The 15759-nt window shown below is 41.3% G+C and overlaps 1 protein-coding gene and 1 pseudogene across 1 annotated transcript in view; both read left to right on the top strand.

The window, feature by feature from the left end:
* Positions 1 to 15759, top strand: part of LOC146654652 (transient receptor potential cation channel subfamily V member 1-like) — a 67559-nt gene that overhangs the window by 29996 nt on the left and 21804 nt on the right. The window lies entirely within an intron of this gene.
* LOC146654657 (uncharacterized) lies at positions 13623 to 14376 on the top strand (annotated as a pseudogene).

Here is a 15759-nt window from a genome sequence, read left to right as displayed (position 1 = left end):
CATGGTTTTGTTTTTGTATTTCCTTTTTGTTGTTGGGATATGGGGAAAATTCGAATAATTACGTTAAACGTAAGGGGGCTTAAAAATGCCCGAAAGAGACAAATGGTTTATGAATTTTTATTATTTTATAATTTTGATGTTTGTTTATTGCAAGAAGTACATTTAAAGGATGAAGGGGATGTTGCTGTTTTTACGGAGGAATGGAGAGGAGGAGAATCTGCGTGGAGTATAGGGGGGGTACATGGGACAGGGGTTGGAGTGTTATGTGGAAATAAAAGTATACAGATAAAGGAAAGTTATACGATAATACAGGGAAGGGTGATGGTCGTAGATGTGGAAAAAAGCGGGATGCAAAGTCGGATAATAAATGTGTATGCACAGGTGGATCCAAAGTTGAGAAGAGAACTTTTTTTAAAAATGGATACCTGCTTCATGACAAGAAAGAATATTATAGTGGGAGGGGATTTTAATTGTTCCTTGGAGAAGGAAAAATCTTCCCTCCCCTTTAAGACATTCATAAAAAAATATGGTTTGATAGATGTAATGGCCAAATTACAGGGGAAACGAGTAGAGTATACATGGAAGAATACAAGAGGGGTGAAAAGTAGATTGGATTATATATTGGTAGACAAAAAGTGTAAAATAAAGCGAGGGAAAATAATACCGGCACTGTTTACGGATCATCAAGCTGTAGAGGCGGAATTGGAGATAGAAGGAATGGAATTTGGAAAGGGATATTGGAAATTAAATAATGAAGTACTTACGGAAAAAGATTATAGGGAAAAATTCTTAGAGCTCTTCCCGTTATGGGCAGAGATGAAAAATCTATATATGAAGAAATTAGATTGGTGGGAGGATGTAAAAAATAAAATTAAAAAATTCACAGTGGATTACTGTACGGAGAGGTCAAAATCAAGAAAAGAAGAATTTTGTACGCTACAGAAAGAGATAGAACATACTTATGTAAAACAAAACGAGGGAAAAAATAAAAATATGGACGAGAAAATAGAAAATTTAAAATTGAAGCAAGAAGAATTACTTGAGAGGAAGGCAAGGGCTGAAATATATAAAATAAAGCAGGAGGAGTACGAGGAAAATGAGAAATGTTCAGCTTTCTTTTTTAAAAAAATGAAAAGTAGGGATAAAAGAGGGGTTATAACGAAATTAGAGAAGGATGGGAAAATGATCGAGGGGAGGGAAAATATGTTAAAAGTGGTGAAAGAATATTATGAGGATTTGTTTAGGAAAGAAAAACTAGAGGGAGAGAAGGGGGATTTCTTCCTAAAGAAAATAAAGAAGAGATTAACGGGAGAAGAAAGGGATAGGTTAGAAGGAGAAGTGACAATAGATGAGGCATATAACGTGATAAAGGGAATGAAGGCAAATAAAGTGCCGGGAATAGATGGTCTAACAAAGGAATTTTATGAGACGTTTTGGGGGGTGGTGGGGATACATTTGTTGGGGGTTTTTAAGGAAATCATGGAGGGAGAGGTGATGACAGAGAGTATGAAGATGGGCGTGGTTTCTATATTATTTAAGAAAGGTAATCCACATCAACTCGATAATTATAGACCTCTAACCATGTTATGTGTGGACTACAAGATTTTGAGCAAGATACTCGCAAATAGACTCGTAGGAGTAATGTCACACATAGTGGAGAAGGATCAAACGTGTGGGGTCCAGGGGTGGCAAATTACTTGGAACGTACAATTACATAGGGATATACTTACATATGTAAGAGATAGAAATATAGCAGCAATTTGTGTTAGTTTGGATCAGCAAAAGGCGTTCGATAGGGTAGATCATGATTTTTTGTGGAGGGTAATGGAGGAAATGGGGTTAGGAGAGGCTTTTATAAAAAGGGTAAAAATTCTATACAAGGGCATAAACTCAAAAATTAAATTAAATGGTTTTCTTACAGAAAAAGTGTACCAAACAAGAGGTTTGAGACAAGGGTGTCCATTATCTGTCGTACTTTACGTGCTTTATGTCGAACCTTTGGCCTGTGCAATAAGGGAGAGCCAAATAGTGAAAGGGATAATGATGCCACGGGGGGAAAGCTTAAAAATATCGCAATATGCAGACGATACGATATTATATCTGGCAGATGATGACAGCTTAAGGGAAGTGATAGAAATTTTAAAAGCTTACGAAAAAGCGACGGGATCGAAAATAAATAAAGAGAAAACAAAGTACAAATATTTGGGGATATGGGAGGGTAGAAAAGACAACATTTGTGAATTCACTTTGTGTGAAGGTCCTATGGACATTTTAGGAATCTCATTTGGAAATAAGGAAGGTGATGCTTTCTGTAATTGGAAAGAGAAGATGAATGCGGTGGATAAAAAATTAGGCCTATGGAAAGCAAGAAAACTTACAATATCGGGGAAAGTTTTGGTCATAAAGAGCGAGGTAGTGCCGAAACTATTACATTTGGCCTATGTGTTTCCGATGCCTCAGATTTATAGAGTACAAATAACGAGGGGGATATTCAAATTTATATGGGGGGGTTATGAGTATGTAAAAAGAGTACACATGTATCAAGAAATTGCTGATGGTGGGAAAGGGGTACCGAACGTTCCTTTAAAGTTGGATACAATATTTTATGCAAATGTTTGTACATTATTGAAAAAGACTTATATGCATAAATGCCAAATATTGTTATGGTTTTGGTTAGCGATACCATACCGGTTTTTGATTGGGTGGGAAAATAAAGGTCCCAAAGCAGAGTCTAGACCAGAATATTTGCAGAGGATGGTTAGATGGGGGAAGAAACATTCGGAATGTAAAGAGGTGGATACAGTATTAAATCATAAACTTTTATACAAAAAACTGGTATGGAAAGCTAATCACAATCAGGTAACGGTGAGCCCGGAAGTGTGGGAACTTGCACAGGACAAGAGTTTCAAAAATGTTTTAAAGGACTTTAACTGGATGCACTTACATAAAAGGCTACCAGTGAGGGTCACAATGCATGCACATAATTTGGGGAAACAAAAAAAGTGTCCAAGGGAAAATTGTGTAGAAGAAGAAACAATTGAACATGTACTATGGGGATGTGAATACGCTAAAAAGGTATGGGAAGGGGTAAAGGGGAAGTACAAAGGGTTGGGGATGGTGACGTATGAAGAAATCACCTTTTTTAGGGCTAAGGGCAAAACAAATGAGAGACATAAAATACGTTGTATGTTGTTGTCAATTATTAAGCTTAAATTATGGAAGGCAAGACAGGGCTGCATAACGGGGGGATTTAAATGGGGGGAAATTGGGACGATTAAGGCTATAGAGAAGGAATTTGAAGGGATATATTGGTACGAACTACAAAAATGGGGAATTGATACGATTAAGGATAGATGGAAAGATTATTTTTTGAAAGTACCCAAAAGGAGGTGGTAGATAAAGGGTAAGGGGTAAAGTGGGGAGGGGGAGATAAGGAGTAATATGATAAGTTATTTGAAAATGTTACTTTGTATGGGGAAAGATGAAAATGAACGAATGTTGGGAGAAAAGTGAATGTAACCTTATCATTTTAAAGGAAAAGGTAAAATGTTGGAATTGTTGTGGAAAGAAAATTAAAAAAAAAAAAAAAAAAAAAAATCTGTTCTTATCAGAGGAGGTGGGAAGCAAAAAAAGATGGCGACGTCGTCGGCCAGTTTTTCTGAGAGGGACGCATGGACTTTTGGAACAAGAAATACGCTGAGATTTGAACTCATGGAGAAAGACACACAACTTCAGTGGACTATAAAATTTTCAGTCGAACTCTAGCAAGACGCCTGGCCCGAGTCTTGCCTGCTATTATTAATGCAGACCAGACATGCGGGGTAAAGGGCAGGCAGATTAGTTGGAACTTACAACTACATAGAGATGTGCTTACATACATCGAAGAGAGGAACTTGACAACAATATGCGTAACACTTGATCAGGAAAAAGCTTTTGACAGGGTTAATCATGATTTCTTGCGGAGGGTGATGAGAAATTTTGATATAGGAGGAAAATTTTTGAATTGGATAAGTATGATGTATACTGACATAATCTGCAAGATAAAGATAAATGGACACTTAACAGAGGAAATACAACAAACGAGAGGGCTACGGCAGGGTTGCCCCCTGTCCGCCCTACTCTATGTTATATACGTAGAACCCTTAGCATGTGCAATAAGAGGAAACGAGAAAATTAAAGGAGTGCCCTTGCCAGGGGGGGAGGTGTTGAAGATCTCCCAGTACGCTGACGACACAGTCCTTTACTTGGAAGATGATGAAAGTGTGAGGGAGACGATGAGAACAATACAGACCTTTGAGAGTGCGGCAGGGTCAAAGGTCAATAAGGAGAAATCACAATATAAATTTTTGGGACGATGGGCAGGTAGGAGAGAGACGCTTTGTGTGAAGGGCCCATGCGGGTCCTGGGCATTGATTTTGGAAATCCAGGGGGGGATGCAAATTACAACTGGGATTTGAAGATAGCAAAGATCTTAAGGAATTAGGGGATGTGGGCCAAAAGAAAGCTTACTATAACTGGCAAAGTACTGGCCATAAAAGCTGACATTTTACCTGCCCTATTGCATTTGGCATATGTTTTTCCAATGCCACAGACCTATAGGAAGAAATTAACACGGGGAGTTTTCAAATTAATTTTTTTGGGGGGGGGGTATGAATATGTAAAAAGAACAATTATGTATCAGACAATACCAAAAGGTGGGAGGGATGTTCCACACATCCCTTTGAAGTTGGATGTGATATATTACAGCAACATATGCAACTTATTGAATGGGTCCAATGTACATAAATGCCAAGTCTTGATCCGCTTTTGGTTATCCGGTCCCATGAGACAACTGATCGAGTGGGATAATAGGGTGCCAAGGGCGGAGAGCAGACCAGATTATTTTTCAAGGATTATTAAATGGCGGGAGAAGCATGAGGAATTTAAGGATAAAGACCTCTGCTTGAATCATAAACATAGATTATGTGATAATAAGAACTGTCCGAGAAGCACATGTCAAACAGAAGAAACAATAGAGCATGTAATGTGGGGATGCCCCTTTGCGAGGGAAGTGTGGGGTGAAATGCAGAAGCAGTATGTTTGTTTAAAAGGGATTTTGTACGATGAAGTAATGTTCCTTACGGGATGGGAGAAGGGAAGTAACCGTAAAGGAAAGTCTTTGTTATTAGTGTCCTTGGTAAAACTATATTTGTGGAAGGCCCGGCAAGGGTATATTTTGGGGTCATACAAATGGACAGCCAAGAGCATATGTAGATTGGTAGAGAAGGAAATAGAAAAAGTGCAGCTGCTGGAGAAATTGAAATGGGGGTGGGATACAATTAAGGATAGATGGAAAGACATTCCTTAGAAGTCACTTAATATAGAGGCCTAAGAAGAAAAGTTTTTTGGTTGTTTTGTTCGTTTCTTTGAGAGCAACACATGGTAAGATCAGTATTGAGTTGATAAAAGGATTGGAAAATAAGGTAACGGGGATTTTTATGCCAATTTAGAAGATGTGATGTAACTTTGGTATGACTGTACAATTGAACGTGTGTTTCTCCTCTTTACGACTTATTATTTTGCTATTTAGATGCCACAGTACTTGTAGAAAGGACTTTTGAACCTTTCGATCAATGGAGAGAGAAAATGTCTCGCTTTGTATAGAATAGGCTTACCCTTTGTGATGTTTAATAATGTACACGTATGCGATGTTTTGTTTTTTGAAAATAAAAAAAAGGAAAAAAAAAATCTGTTCTTATCAGAGGAGGTGGGAAGCAAAAAAAGATGGCGACGTCGTCGGCCAGTTTTTCTGAGAGGGACGCATGGACTTTTGGAACAAGAAATACGCTGAGATTTGAACTCATGGAGAAAGACACACAACTTCACGACAGAATAACTTTTGGAAGGAGAATCCTCTTTGAAGCCTTGAAGATACAGCCGGAGAAGATATTCTGCCTACAACAGAGCACTGCAAGTAAGCACTATGATGTGACATTCTGTACAGGAGAATACGTGGAAGAAGTGAGAAGGAAGAGCATTGTGGAAGAAGATAAAGAACTGCGGAGATATATGGTGACCCCTTTGTATCGCAATGATTACAGAATTTTAACGATACATATGTATAACCCATGGGTCACGGAGGAGACTATCAGGTACTTTTTAGGGAGATACGTTACTGTTCTCCCAGGAGTACGAAAGATAAAGGACGGTCTGGGCATATGGACCGGAAAGAGACAATTTCGCATCAAATTGAATGCGGATATGAACAGTGAAGATGGATATTGCCACCCACCTGCAGTCTTTTCTATTGGAGCGGACAGAGGCTTCCTTGTTTACGCAGGGCAGCCTCAAGCATGTAGGAAATGCGGGAGTGTTGGACATAATGCGGAACAATGCGACCAGGTGAGGTGTAGGAGTTGCGGCAAGCTTGGACATTTTTACGAGGGACTGCAAGGAGCCCAGAAGATGTCACTTATGTGACTCGGATGCACACATGGCGAGAGATTGTACTAAGCCACGGCCTTATTCAGCCGTGGTAAAGACTGGACTTATTGGGGAAGAACGTAGCGAAGAGGAAATAGACTCTGGTGTAGGAGCAAGGCCACAGGAGCCGCTACCAGCTGCTGGAAATCAGGCTAACGAGGACAAAGTGGAAAGTGTGGAGGAGGGGATGGTGCGACGTGAGGAGAAGGGAGAGAGGAGTCTTGAGCAAGATGGCGAGAAAGTACAGCAGGGGGAGGATCCCCAAAAATGTTGGGAAGTGGTCGGAAAACCACGGAGAAAGTCTGCTAAAAGGAGGAGAAAGGTGAGTCCAGCCGCTTCCTCTGAAGATGGTAAGCTAAGAGATCAGGATGTTAGGGAGGAGGTTTTGGAGGAAGGTGGGAATGTGGAGGGGTATGTGTTGAGGGGAACACAGACTGAGTGCATGCATACCCCTCTAAGTGATGTGACAAGCGATGGAGATATGGAAGAGGAAGGCGAGAGCGAAGAAAAGTCAGAGGACTCTTTCATAAAAGACCTTTTGTTACACGTCAATATGGATAGTTAGAGAATCCAAGAGAGGAGGTAAAATATACCAAGAGACTCATTGTAATTTTTTTTCTCTTTATTTATTTATTTATTTATTTGCCCTTAGTGCTCCACTTGCCTTTTGTTTATGGTATGGGGGAAATACGGATAATTACCCTGAATGTTAGGGGGCTAAAAAGTGCCCAAAAGAGAAAAATTGTTTATGAATTTTTATTGAGCTACAATTTCGATGTTTGTTTGGTCCAGGAAGCTCATCTGAGAGATGAGAGGGATGTTGCTTTGTTTACTGAGGAATGGAGGGGAGGGGAAGCTTCTTGGAGCATTGGGGGGGTACATGGGACTGGAGTTGGGGTGTTATGTGGGGATAAGGATATTCGGATAATTGAGAGCTTTACTGTAATACAAGGAAGGGTAATGGTGGTGGATATCGATAAAAATGGGACTCAATGCCGGATAATAAATGTATATGCACAGGTGGAGCATGGGCTACGTAAGGACCTTTTCCAAAAAATGGATACTTGTTTTTTGACTAGGAAAGATATTATTGTGGGAGGGGATTTTAATTGCTCCTTTCCCCTTTAGGACCTTCATTAAGAAATATGGATTAATTGACATAATGGGGAAGTTACTGGGAAAGCAAGTGGGGTATACTTGGAAGAACACAAGGGGGGTGAAGAGTAGGTTAGATTACATTTTAGTAGGAAAAAAGTGCAAAATAATAGAGGGAAAAACAATGCCGGCCCTCTTCACAGATCATCAAGCAGTTGATGTGGAGCTAGAGATAGTAGGGCCAGACTTTGGAAAAGGGTATTGGAAGTTTAACAACGACGTCCTCGCAGAGAAAGCCTATAGGGAAGGCTTCATGAAAATCTTCCCGATATGGGCCGAGATGAAAAGCTTATACAGTAACAACGTGGTTTGGTGGGAGGACATGAAGAAAAAAATCAAAAAGTTTACGGTCGAATATTGTACAGATAGGGCAAAAGTCCGAAAGAAAGAGTTCGACACAATACAAAAAGAAATAGAAATAATCTATGTTATGGAAAATAGGGGAAGGGAAATTAAAAAGGAAGGGTACTTGGAAAATTTAAAAATGAGACAGGAGGAATTACTTGAGAGGAAAGCGAGGGCCGTAATATATAAATTAAAACAGGAAGAGTATGAGGAGAATGAGAAATGCTCCTCATACTTTTTTAGCAAAATGAAGACTAGGGATAAGAGGGGGGTTATAACGGAACTGGAGAGGGATGGAAAGGTGATAAGGGGGAAAGATGATTTGTTAAAAACGGTGGAAGAATATTATGGAAAATTGTTTACAAAGGAGAGCTTGGATGAGGGGAAGGGGGAGGTTTTTATAAGATCGCTAAGGAGAAGGCTACCTGAAGAAGAAAATGGCAAGCTGGGGGGGGAATTGACAGTAGGGGAGGTGTATAATGTGGTAACGGCAATGAAGGCCAATAAGGTGCCCGGTATAGACGGTGTTACACCCCGGCCTAGGCAACCAGAGTGCAACACGAAAAAAGTAAAAATAAAGAAAGAAAAACACACAAAAAACCCCCCACTAAAGCTCACCACCAAAATCCCAAAACGAAAGTATCGACAAATCTATTTACAGCTATTTACAACAAACTATTTATTTACAACAAAACACCAAACTATTTACAACACGGGGGAGATCGCGACCATGACACACTGAAACACAGGGTTAAAATACCTAGAGGGAGCAATCAGGAAAATGGACAACAAGAGGGAAACACAGCTGGGGCAACTCAGAACTGACGAGACAGGGAAACGTAAACTGAAAACACTAAGATAACACAGACTTTCAAAGTAAAACAGGAAACACATAACAGTCACGCCAAAAACAACACACTGACAACACCGAAACGTAACAGACGGCCTAACAAAAGAATTTTACGTGGCGTTCTGGGATATGGTGGCGATCCAACTTTTGGAGGTTTTTAAGGAAATCATGGAGGGAGGAGAGATGCCGGAAAGCATGAAAACGGGAGTGGTGACTATTCTGTTTAAGAAAGGAAACCCGAACCAACTAGATAATTACAGGCCACTAACTATGCTGTGCGTGGACTTTAAAGTACTGAGTAAGGTTCTGGCGAATAGGCTAGCAGGAGTCATGTCACACATAGTGGAAATGGACCAAACTTGTGGGGTACAGGGGAGGCAAATCACATGGAACTTACATCTACACAGGGATGTACTCACATATGTAAAGGAGAGAAACATTGCTGCAATATGTGTTAGCCTGGATCAGCAGAAAGCTTTCGATAGAGTAGACCACGCTTTTTTGTGGAAGGTTATGGAGGGGCTGGGTCTAGGAGGAGGAGGGGAGCCACGTTGTTAAAGGGATAACGCTGCCCCGGGGCGAGAGCTTAAAAATATCACAATACGCGGATGATACAATATTATACTTGGCAGATGATGAAAGCTTAAGGGGAGTGATAGACATCCTATATGATTATGAAAAAGCAACTGGATCGAGAATAAACAAGGAGAAGACTAGGTACAAATACCTTGGGAAGTGGGAGGGGAGGAAGGACAAGATCTGTGATTTTATGTTGTGTGAAGGCCCTATGGATGTATTAGGGATTTCTTTTGGGAACGGGGAGGGGGATGCATTGTGTAATTGGAAAAAGAAGATGACTGCAGTCGAAAAAAAATCTGGGATTATGGAAGACAAGAAAACTCTCCGTTTCAGGGAAAGTGTTGGTTGTAAAGGCCGATGTATTGCCAAAGCTGCTACATTTGGCCTACGTCTTTCCGATGCCACAGAAGTATAGAGCTCAACTAATGAGGGGAATATTTAATTTCATATGGGGGGGCTATGAATATGTGAAAAGGGCGCTAATGCATCAGGAAATAGCAGATGGAGGGAGGGATGTGCCAAACGTTCCTCTGAAGCTGGATGCAATATTCTATAGCAATGTATGTATACTCCTGAAAAAGACATATATACACAAATGCCAAATCCTGATATGGTTTTGGCTGTCCATACCATACCGGTTTCTAATAGGGTGGGATAATAAAGGCCCTAAAGCGGAGACTAGGCCGGAGTACTTTCAGCGAATGGTAAAGTGGGGGAGGAGATATACGGAATGTAAAGATGAGGATACAGTGATAAATCACAAGTTACTATATAGGAAACTGGTACAGAAACTCAATGTCAATCCAGTAATGGTGAGCTCTGAAGTGTGGGTACGGGCCCAGGACAAGAGTTTTAAGAACGGGCTTAAAGATTTTAATTGGTTGCACTTGCATAGAAGGCTACCAGTCAGGGTCACGATGTATGCCCATAATTTGGGGAAGCAAAAAGTTTGTCCAAGGAAAAACTGTACGGAAGATGAAACAATTGAACATGTATTATGGGGATGTGAATATGCAAAAAAGGTGTGGGATGGGGTGAAAAAGAGTTATAAGTGCTTGGAGAATGTGACATATGATGAAATCACTTCGTTTGGGGTTAAAGGAGTGGGGAAAGAACAAAACAAAATAATTTGTATGCTGATATCAATTGTAAAACTTAAATTATGGAAAGCAAGGCAGGGACATATAACTGGAGTGTATAAATGGGGAGAGATAGGAACAGTTAAGGCAATAGAGAAAGAATTTGAAAGTATATACTGGCACGAATTAGAAAAGTGGGGAAGTGATACAATTAAGGATAGGTGGAAAATCACCTTTTTAAAACCACCAAGAAAAAGGTGGTAAGTGATAAGGAGCGAGATAATAGAAACGCGATTGTTTCTTCGGTTTCTGGTCTTTCATTTTGTGGGATTTTCTTGTTGATCAACTTCTCTTTTCTTTCTGTAGAATGTTTATTTAGGTGTAAAGAAATGAAGGTATGACAAGGATTTGGAAAGTAGTATGTTAAGATGTATGAGAAATGTGAAATGTGAATGTAAAGTATGGAAATGTTTTGGAAAGCAAATAAAAAAAGGAAAAAAACTGTTCTTATCAGTTTAATTGAATTAAATCAATTAATTAAATTAATTGATGGTATGACCCCTCGACTTCTTGGGTTGAGCCGTGGAGAGAATAAACTTCTTTTAGCTTTAAAATGACTGGTTCGCTACTGTTTTTACTTCTCATCTATAAATGTTAGGAGTGTTAGGTCCAAAGTAAGAGCCCAAAGTATCTTGTCCTTTCTGAATAGTGTAACGACAGACGTTATCTTACTTCAGGAATGTGCCATACCCTTCTTAAACGTATACAATCAGTGGCAGGACATGTGGCCGCAAATGTCAATATGGAGTGGATCAAACGGGAATAAAAACGATGGTGTAGCCATACTGATAAAAAACCCACTTGTCTTGGTGAAAGGAAGTACCGTAGTGAGTGAAGGAAGAGCACTCCTAGTCAATCTTACTTATATGGAAAAGGAATTAAATCTCTTGAATATTTATGGCCCAAATGATAAACATGAGAGATATGATTTATTAGAGGCATTGCAGCCCCACTTGCTGGGGAGGGTGCCTTTAGTGTGTGTGGGGGGGATTTTAATTGTGTTTTAAACAGGAAAGATAGGAGAAAAGCTAGACGAGATTTTAAGATTGACAAGACGTCACTCCTACTACAGGGTTTGGTTAGAGATTTTAAATTAACAGATTGTTTTTCAGCGGTTCATCCCAAGGAAGAGGGTTTTACCTGGTTTAGTGGAGCTGGCGATAGGGCCTCCAGGATCGATTATTTTTTTGTTAGAGACGCTTCACCAACTGAGGCCACTTTGATGCCCGTCTTTTTCTCTGACCACCTGATGCTAACCGTTAAAATTTCCCTTGGACTAGGTATAACAATGGGGAGAGGAGTGTGGAGACTTAACTGCTCCCTGCTGGAGGACCAGGACCTGGTTAGACAGTATAAGGAGAGGTATACTGAATGGCAGACTCTCCAGGACTTGTATGTAACACGTGCCTCGTAGTGGGAAATGGTGAAGGACAGGACTCAGTCCTTTTTCAAACAAGCAGGGAAAAAGAAGAAGGCTGCGAAAGACAGGTGTATGAGAGGATTACAGAAACGACTACAGAGGTATCATCTCTTAAATCGGTGGGGGTTGGACTTTTATGAAGAAATCAGAGAGGTAAAAAAAGAAATGCAGGGAATAGCAAACGACAAAAGTAAGGGAGTTATATTAAGAAGTAGAGAGAAAGTGAGAGAGGATGGAGAAAAATGTACGAGATACTTTTTTAAAAAAATTATGAGCAAACCTGGCTCTGTCTCTCAGCTAAGAAACAGAGCTGGAGGAAAAGTGGGGAATACCGAAGGAATAATTAAAGTGATTGAAGAATACTACGAAGACCTGTATGGGGAGAAAAGTGTGGATGAACGAGTCATTGCACAAATCCTGGAGTATATTGATAAGACTGTCGAGTCCAGTGATACGCTAGGACAAGCTTTTACTGCAGCTGATTTAAGGCAGTGTCTTAAGAGTTTTAAGACTGGAAAGTCCCCCGGGTTGGATGGACTGCCGATTGAGTTCTATTTGACATTTTGGGACATTTTAGCCGCGGATCTACTCTCAGTTTTTACAGAATTTAGTGAATTAGATAAGATGCCTGAGAGTTTTAGAATGGGTCTAGTCACACTCATTCATAAAGGAAAAGATGAGACTGTTTTGGAAAACTGGAGACCGATCACGCTTTTAAATTGTGATTGTAAGTTATTTAGTAAGCTTTTAGCAGTAAGGATAAGACCGGTTCTTAGTCAGATAATCCACCAGGACCAAGCATGTGCTGTAAAGGGCAGGAAGATCGCGGATAGCCTTTTGTTGATTAGAGATAAGATTTGCTTTGAGAGAGACAGAAACAAGCGATTGATTGTTTTGAATCTGGACTTCGAAAAAGCATTTGATAGAATATCACATCGGTACCTTTTTAAGGTGTTACAGAAGATGGGCTTTCCAGAACGCCTTATCTCCTGGGTTAAGCTATTATACAAAGAAATAGAGAGTAGATTTGTTATGAATGGGTCCCTGACGAGTGCAGTTAAGGTAAACTGTGGTGTACGGCAGGGATGCCCTTTGTCTGCTCTCTTATATGTTATTTGTATAGAACCCTTGGCACAGATTTTGAGGAAGGATAAGAATATAAAAGGGATGGAAATACCTGGGAGTGGGGGGCAGGCGGCAAAATGCGTCCTGTACATGGACGATATTAACATCCTATGTACAGACCTACCTTCGGTGAGGAGGACCTTTGAAGTCTCGGACTGGTTTGGAAGGGCTTCTGCCTCCCAACTTAATAGGGGCAAGACTCAGGCACAATTTTACGGGCCATGGGGGACTACAGAACTGACTGGACTTGAGATAGACGTGATACAGACTGACCAAAAAATTTTAGGGGTTAGATTTGATAAGAATGGTGGAGGAGAGGCTAATTGGCCGGGAATTACAGGAAAAGTGAAGCAACGACTGGTTTTTTGGGGACTGAGAACGCTGACTCTTGGGGGGGAAGGTTTTGGTCATTAAGGCAGTGATTTTACCCTTGCTTCTTTTAGTTAGCGCAGTCTTTTTACCACCTAAAAATGTATTGCTAGAACTAGAACGAGCCATCTTTTATTTTTTATGGGGCTCCAAATGGGAGAGGCTTAAAAGAAAGGTAATGAAGAAGTTAAAGGAGGATGGAGGCAAGGGAGTCCCAGATCTGTATTTATTCATGGGTAGCCTCTATACAAGTAGCCACATGAGACAGGCTACCGGGTCTAATAGTAATCCCCCAAACACAGGGGGATGGGTCAGATTTTGGTTAGGTAGCTACCTAAGACAAAAGAAACTCATACCAGTAGATCTTAGAGTCCCCGTCTCCTTTTATACCCCTGTGGCCTATGGGGAGCTGAAATCCTTTTTAACCTCTTTTAAATTGGAAAACCAGGGCCTGGACATTTTAACGAAACATCGCTCTCTCATTTCTGTTGTGCAGGAGCGGGGAGATGTGATACCAGTCAGAGGCCTCTCTATCGGAGAGGCCACAGAAATGTGGCGTCTGGTGAATCATCCCATCCTTTCAAACAGGCTCCAGGATATATCCTGGATGGTGGCTCATGAGATTCTCCCAGTCAGGGCCGTCATGCACTCCAGAGGAATGTCTGCAACGGAAATGTGTCCCCGACCGGGTTGTGGCGCACCTGAGACGGTGAGGCACTTACTCTGGGAGTGCAGTGCTGCTGTAGACCTGTGGGACTTGGCCGGCTCCTCACAATTCCCGTACTTACCAGCAAGGGAGGTCCTGTCAGCCAATCTAGTTCTCTATGGGGTGAGCCAAGAAGGGAAGGCACAAAGAAAAGGCCTTGAAAAGCAGTGGCTTGCCCTCGCTGCTATAAAGGACGCCATCTGGACCTCCAGAAACTTGCTGGTAAGCAAGCACATGCAGATCCCCCCCGTGGCTGCTCTCCGAATGGCAACAGCAACAATAAAAGAGATCTGTGCTGCAAACATCAAGCTGAGAGAGCAGCCACAAAGAAGAATCGCCTCTGTGCCCATTCGGATGGAGGAGTCGGTACCGCACATAGAAAGGTCAAAGCAGCAGCGGCCTGACTCTCCGGGAGAGGTTGGTGGGAAGGAGCAAGGTGGGGAGGATCCCCTCTGAGCACCAGGAGTTTGTAAAAGGATGGGATGGTTTATTTTAACCTTTTGAATTTTATTAGTCTGTATTTTAAGGGGGTGAAGGGAGGCAATAAAAAGAAGTAATCCTTTTAAATGGGGTGGGATTGTGAACCAAATGAGATGACGATGTTTTGATTTATGTCTGAGTGCCAATAAAATTTTTCGAAAGAAAAAAAATCTGTTCTTATCAGTTCGCACTTGATTCTCGGTCTTAGGCTAGGACTGCGATCCTCTCCATTGGGTGTCTGGTCAGCGAAAACCTGGGTATTCCCTCCATTTTGAAGGTAGGTGCTAATATTAATTGCTTTGTTCGGAAGCATTCCATTGTTGGCTTTTTGTGCTTGATTGTACCAGGGGCATTGGTTGGTTTTGTGGTGCCTCCGTCATGGCGGCTTATGCCAGCTTGCGGAGGCACCACAGTGTGCGTTTTAGCTTAACTGAAAATGTTGGAGAATTGCCAAAGATGTCCAGATTGGATTTTTCCAGGAAGATGATTCAACAGGTGTTGGGGTTTTCACCAAATGACCTGAACTGTATCCTGACTCTCCCTTTCAACAGGGGTTTTGACGTAAGTTTTTGCTCAAGTGCATTGTTGGAGGAGTTTTGGATGAGGTACGAGAATGTGAGACCACAATTTGAAATTTTCAATGTTGAGAAACTGACGGACAATACCTTGAAAACGGTGATTGTCAGAATGTTTAATGAAACGGTTAATGCTCAAGATATTTGTGTGTGGCTGGGGAGATACTGCACGGTGAAGGGCCAGGCGAGGAAGGTGAGGGATGTGGATGGAATATGGAACTGTGCATGGAAGGTCCCCATACAGCAATGGGAAGACTCCCATGGGTTCCGGGGCCTGAAACACCTCCCATCCATGATAGTCTTGGGGGACAATAGAGGCTACATTCATTACCAGGGGCAACCAAAGCTCTGCCGGAGGTGTGGGGAGCATGGGCATCTGGTAGAGGCGTGCGAGGAAATCATTTGTGGGAAATGTAAGGAAAGAGGGCATACGTATGCTGAATGCAAAAATGACCATAAGTGCAATCTGTGTGGAGGAGAAGGTCATCTCTTCAGGGACTGCCCGAGGTCATTTGCAAATAAACTTAAGGGGAAAAACCTGATTAACGAGCAAA

Source organism: Rhamphochromis longiceps, linkage group LG14 (genome assembly GCF_057381845.1).
Source record: "Rhamphochromis longiceps isolate RC_006_pf linkage group LG14, R_longiceps_female_GT1.1, whole genome shotgun sequence".
Taxonomy (NCBI): Eukaryota; Metazoa; Chordata; class Actinopteri; order Cichliformes; family Cichlidae; genus Rhamphochromis; species Rhamphochromis longiceps.
This window is presented reverse-complemented; position numbering and strand designations above follow the sequence as displayed.